Below are 6081 nucleotides of genomic sequence, written 5' to 3'. Positions count from 1 at the left end.
GGAAAAGATCCCAGTTCTCCCCTTGTGTTCAGAGCCCCACTCATCAGCCTGTGCCTGCAACATTCCCTTCTGATCTTACTGAACAGAACTCCAATCATGCAGTGCCATTTATTGAGGACTTACTGTGTGCAGAGCACTGTACTAAACATTTGGATTCAATCAATAAATCAGTGGTAGTTACTGAATACTCACTGTGTGCAGAACACTGTGCTGTGTTGGAATAATCAATGGTAGTTGCTAAATGCTTACTGTGCACTGTACTAATCAATCAATGGCATTTATTGAGCAATAACTGTAGTGCACTGTACAATAACTGTAGTGCGCTGTACTAAGTGCTTGGAATTAATTGATGGTAGTTACTGAGCATTTACTGTGTGCATAGCATCATGCTAAGCACTTGGAATCAATCAATTGGAATCAATTGCTTGGGAAGCAGCCTGGTTACCTAGTGGATAAAGCACAGGCCTGAGAGTCAAAAGGACTTGAAATCTAGTCCTGGCTCTGCAACTCGTCTGCTGTGTGACCTTGGACAAGTCACTTCACTTCTCTGGGCCTCAGTAACCTCACCTGCAAAACTGGGGTAAACGATTGTAAGCCACATGTGGGACAGGGACTGTGTTCAACCTAATTGACTTGCATCTAACCCAAATCTTAGTACAGTGGTTGCCATATAGTAGGCCCTTAGCAAATATCATTTAGAAATGGAAATTTCCCTCCTTAGTTCTTTTTTTCCCCTGCAGTAGCCTGGGCATCACCAGCAGAAAATGGGAAGTGTTCATTTTTTACTCTCCCAACACTTCGTAGAGTGCTTTGCATACAGTCTGTGCTTAATAAGTACTAATGACTGACTGACTGAGAAGTCAGTATTCTATATTCAGGGCTGAGTAAGAGTCCTCACATGTCGAAGAAAAGCTTCCCCTCTAGTGGACAATGTATCCAGGTTCTCGGATATGTCCCAACGTTCAAACTACTAAATCCAGATCTCTGTTTCCTCTCTCCCCTTCCAGCTTCCAAGTTTGAACTAGAAGGAGAGACAGTGTGTCCTAGTGGAGAGAGGACAGGCTTGGCAGTCAGAGGACCTCTGTTCTAATCCCAAATCTGCCACTGGTCTGGTGTATGACCTGGGGCAAGTCACTCCTCAGTTAACTCATCTATAAATTGAGGATTAAAACTATCAGCAAACCTGATAATCTTTTATCAAACCAAGTGCTTAGTGTGGTGCCTGGTACACATCTCTGTGCCTTCATTTCCTCATCTTTAAAATGGCGATTAAATCATTTTCTTGTTTTATGCCATTGAAACATTTCCTACCTAACGCGACACCATGGACACATCTATCCCAAAGCGCTCCACTCTAAATCTGCAATTATTCTGGTAGTGTATCCATAGAGTTTCCTTAGTAAAAATACGGAAGTGGTTTACCATTGCCGCCTTCTGCACAGTAAACTATAGTGTCCACCCTCGACTCGATCCCATGCCTCTGTTGCCCAGCGTGGGTGAAGTTTGACTTGTAACGGACTGCTTTACACTCGCTTTACACTCTGTAGCCACTGCCTAAATTAGGAATCGAATGGTTAGGCCTCTGCTTGATTCACCCTCCTGTAGCCAAGACTGGTAGAGTACTGGAAACTCTCCAGATGTATCCCTGAAAGGGGATTGAGTTGTACCCTCTCTTATTTAGAACATGAGCCCCACATGGGGTATGGACTGTGTCCAACATATCTTGCATCTACCTCACCACTTAATCCAGTGCTTGGTACTTAGTAACCACTTTAAAATCTCGTAATACTCATTAAATATGCCATATTAAAGATATTGATCATAGATTATTGATAATAATCTTCTCACCTGGCGCCTCACTCACACTTCTTTCCCCTGTAAATCCATATTACTTCCTCATAGAGATCTCCGCTCTCTTGACCTCATCCATCTTTCTGAGCGCCTCACACCACACCTCACCTCCCTTTCCTCTCAACCCAAAATTGATGATCAGATTACTGCTCTCAACTCTACCCTTTCTACTCAGCTAGACTCGCTCGCTCCACTTTCCCTTCACCGCTCTCGGACCACTAACCCACAGCACTGGATCACTGCCACTGTCCACCTTCTTCGCTCCTATGCTCGAGCTGCCGAACGCTGCTGGCGAAAGTCAGCATGCCAACCTCGTTCACTTCAAGTTTATCCTTTTCCGCCTTAACTCAGCCCTCTCCTCTGTCAGACAAAACTATTACTCCTCCCTTATTGACGCCCATGCCCATCATCTCCGTCAGCTCTTCCGTACATTCAACTCCCTTCTCAGGCCCCCGGTTCCTCCCACTCCTCCTTCTCACACCCTCAACGATCTGGCCTCCTACGTCATTAATAAAATTAAATCCATCAGGTCTGAGCTCCTAAACGTCACTCCCCCTCCTTCTGCAACCTCCCGGCTCTCAACGCTCTCCGCTACTCTCCCATCCTTCCTAGCAGTATCCTCAGAGGAACTCTCCTCCCCCTCTCAAGTGCTACTCTGGCCACCTGTGCTTCTGACCCCATTCCCTCTTATCTCATGAAATCTCTCGCTCCATCCCTTCTCCCCTCCTTAATTTCCATCTTGAACCACTCACTCTCCACTGGTTCCTTCCACTCTGCCTTCAAACATGCCCATGTCTCTCTCATCCTAAAAAAAGCCCTCTCTTGACCCTACCTCACCTTCTAGGTATCGCCCTATCTCCCGCCTACCATTCCTTTCCAAACTCCTTGAACAAGCCGTCTACACGCGCTGCCTCGAATTCCTCAACGCCCACTCTCTCCTCGACCCCCTCCAATCTGGCTTCCGTCCCCTACATCCACGGAAACTGCCCTCTCAAAGGTCACCAATGACCTCCTGCTTGCTAAATCCAACGGCATCTAATCTATCCTAATCCTCCTCGACCTTTCAGCTGATTTCGACACTGTGGACCACTCCCTTCTCTTCAACACGCTATCCAACCTTGGCTTCACAGACTCCGTCCTCTCCTGGTTCTTCTCTTATCTCTCCGGTCGTTCATTCTCAGTCTCTTTTGCGGGCTCCTCCTCCCCCTCCCATCCGCTTACTGCAGGGGTTCCTCAAGGTTCAGTTCTTGGTCCCCTTCTGTTCTCGATCTACACTCTCTCCCTTGGTGACCTCATTCGCTCCCACGGCTTCAAATATCATCTCTACGCTGATGACACCCAAATCTACATCTCTACCCCTGCTGTCTCTCCCTCCCTCCAGGCTCGCATAATCATCATCACCATCAATCTTATTTATTGAGCGCTTACTGTGTGCAGACCACTGTACTAAGCGCTTGGGAAGTACAAATTGGCAACATATAGAGACAGTCCCTACCCAACAGTGGACTCACAGTCTAAAAGGGGGAGACAAAACCAAACATACTAACAAAATAAAATAAATAGAATAGATATGTACAAGTGAAATAAATAAATAAATAAATAAATAGAGTAATAAATATGTACAAACATATACACATATATACAGGTGCTGTGGGGAAGGGAAGGAGGTAAGATGGGGGATGGAGAGGGGGACGAGGGGGAGAGGAAGGAAGGGGCTCAGTCTGGGAAGGCCTCCTGAAGGAGGTGAGCTCTCAGTAGGGCCTTGAAGGGAGGAATAGAGCTAGCTTGGCGGATGGGCAGAGGGAGGGCATTCCAGGCCCGGGGGATGACGTGGGCCGGGGGTCGATGGCGGGACAGGCGAGAACGAGGTACAGGGAGGAGATTAACGGCAGAGGAGCCGAGGGTGCGGGGTGGGCTGTAGAAGGAGAGAAAGGACGTGAGGTAGGAGGGAGCGAGGTGATGGACAGCCTTGAAGCCCAGGGTGAGGAGTTTCTGCCTGATGCGCAGATTGATTGGTAGCCACTGGAGATTTTCGAGGAGGGGAGTAATATGCCCAGAGCGTTTCTGGACAAAGATAATCCGGGCAGCAGCATAAAGTATGGATTGAGGTGGGGAGAGACAAGAGGTTGGGAGATCAGAGAGAACACTGATGCAGTAGTCCAGACGGAATAGGATGAGAGCTTGAATGAGCAGCGTAGCGGTATGGATGGAGAGGAAAGGGCGGATCTTGGCAATGTTCCGGAGCTGAGACCGGCAGGTTTTGGTGACGGCTTGTATGTGAGGGCTGAATGAGAGAGCGGAGTCGAGGGTGACACCAAGGTTGCGGGCTTGTGAGACGGGAAGGATGGTAGTGCCGTCAACAGAGATGGGAAAGTCAGGGAGAGGGCAAGGTTTGGGAGGGAAGACAAGGAGTTCAGTCTTCAAAATGTTGAGCTTTAGGTGGAGGGCAGACATCCAGATGGAGATGTCCTGAAGGCAGGAGGAGATGCGAGCCTGGAGAGAGGGGGAGAGAGCAGGGGCAGAGATGTAGATCTGGGTGTCATCAGCGTAGAGATGATAGTTGAAGCCGTGGGAGCGAATGAGGTCACCAAGGGAGTGCGTGTAGATCGAGAACAGATATGAACAAATATGATTGAATGAGCGAATGGCTCTGGAGGACAACCATCACCTGTTGCCACTATAGAAGATAGAATGCTGGACTGGAAGAAGTACCAGCCAAACCTAGATGGCCATTAAGAGGGATTAGTGAGGGAAGGCCTCTTGGAGGAGATGTGCCTTCAATAAGGCTTTGAAGGAGGTTTGAGTGATTACCTGTCGGATATGAGGAGGGAGGGTGTTCCCGGCCATAGACAGGACACGGGAGGGATGTTAGACAAGATTGAGGTACAGTGAGAAGGTCAGCAGTAGAGGAACGAAGTATGAAGGTTGGGTTGTAGTAGAAAAGTAGCGAGGTGAGGTAGGAGGGGACAAAGGTGATTGAGTGCCTTGAAGCCATTGGCACGGAGTTTTTATTGGATGCAGAGGTGGATGGGAAGTCAATGGAGGCTCTTGAGGAGTAGGGAAACATGGCTTGAACGTTTTTGTAGGAAAATGATCTGGGCAGCAGTGTATAGTATGGGCTGGAGTAGAGAGAGAAAAGAGGCAGGGAAGTCAGCAAGGAAGCTGATAGACTATTCAAGGCGGGATAGGTGCCTCATTCCTGCCGGGCGTAGGAGCCGTGGGAGAAGCCCCCTTCTGGTTCCGCCACAGGGAACTCAGAAATGAGCTTAATAGATCAGCTTGGCCTGCAGGTCCTCCAGGTCCTCGTGGCAGGCCAGGTCCTGCTGAGGGATAGGGACTGAGAGGGAAGTCCCCGCCCCCCCCCCGTCCCTTCCTACCTTCCAATGGATAGGATAGCCCTTCCTTTCCAAACTCCTGGAGCGAGTCGTCTACACTCACTACCTCGAATTTCTCTTCTCGAATTCTCTACTGGACCCTTCCGATCTGGCTTCCGTCCTCTCCACTCCACTCAAAGGTCACCAGTGACCTCCTTGCCAAATCCAATGGCTCCCACTCCATCCTAATCCTCCTTGACTTCTAAGCTGCTTTTGACACTGCCGATTATCCCTTTCTCCTCCAAACATTATCCAACGTTGGCTTCACTGGCTCCATCCTCTCCTGGTTCTCTTCTCATCTCTCTGGCCATTCATTCTCAGTCTCCTTCATGGGGCTCCTCCTCCCCCTCCCATACCCTAACTGTAAGGGTTCCTCAAAGGTCAGTTCTTGGTTCCCTTCTGTTCTCCATTTATACTCACTCCCTTGGTGAACTCATTCGCTCCCACAGCTTCAACTATCATCTCTGTTCAGATGATACCCAAATCTATATCTCCTCCCCTGTTCTCTCTCTCTCCCTCCAGGCTCTTATGTCCTCCTGACTCCAAGACATCTCCTCATGGATGTCCTCCCACCAAGTAAAACTCAAAATAACCAAGACTAAGCTCCTTATCTTTCCTCTCAAACCCTGTCCTCTCCCTGACTTTCCCATCACTGTAGATGGCACTACCATCCTTCCCGTCTCACAAGTCCACAACCTTGGTGTCATCCTTGACTCCACTCTATCATTCACCCCACGTACCCAGCCCATCACCAAAAACCTGCCGGTCTAACCTTCGCAACATCACCAAGATCTTCCCTTCCCTCTCCGTACAAACTGCTGCCACATTAGTACAAACTCTCATCCTATCCCGACTG

The sequence above is a fragment of the Tachyglossus aculeatus genome, unplaced genomic scaffold (assembly GCF_015852505.1).
Source record: "Tachyglossus aculeatus isolate mTacAcu1 unplaced genomic scaffold, mTacAcu1.pri scaffold_67_arrow_ctg2, whole genome shotgun sequence".
NCBI lineage: Eukaryota > Metazoa > Chordata > Mammalia > Monotremata > Tachyglossidae > Tachyglossus > Tachyglossus aculeatus.
Note: the sequence above shows the minus strand (reverse complement) of the source record.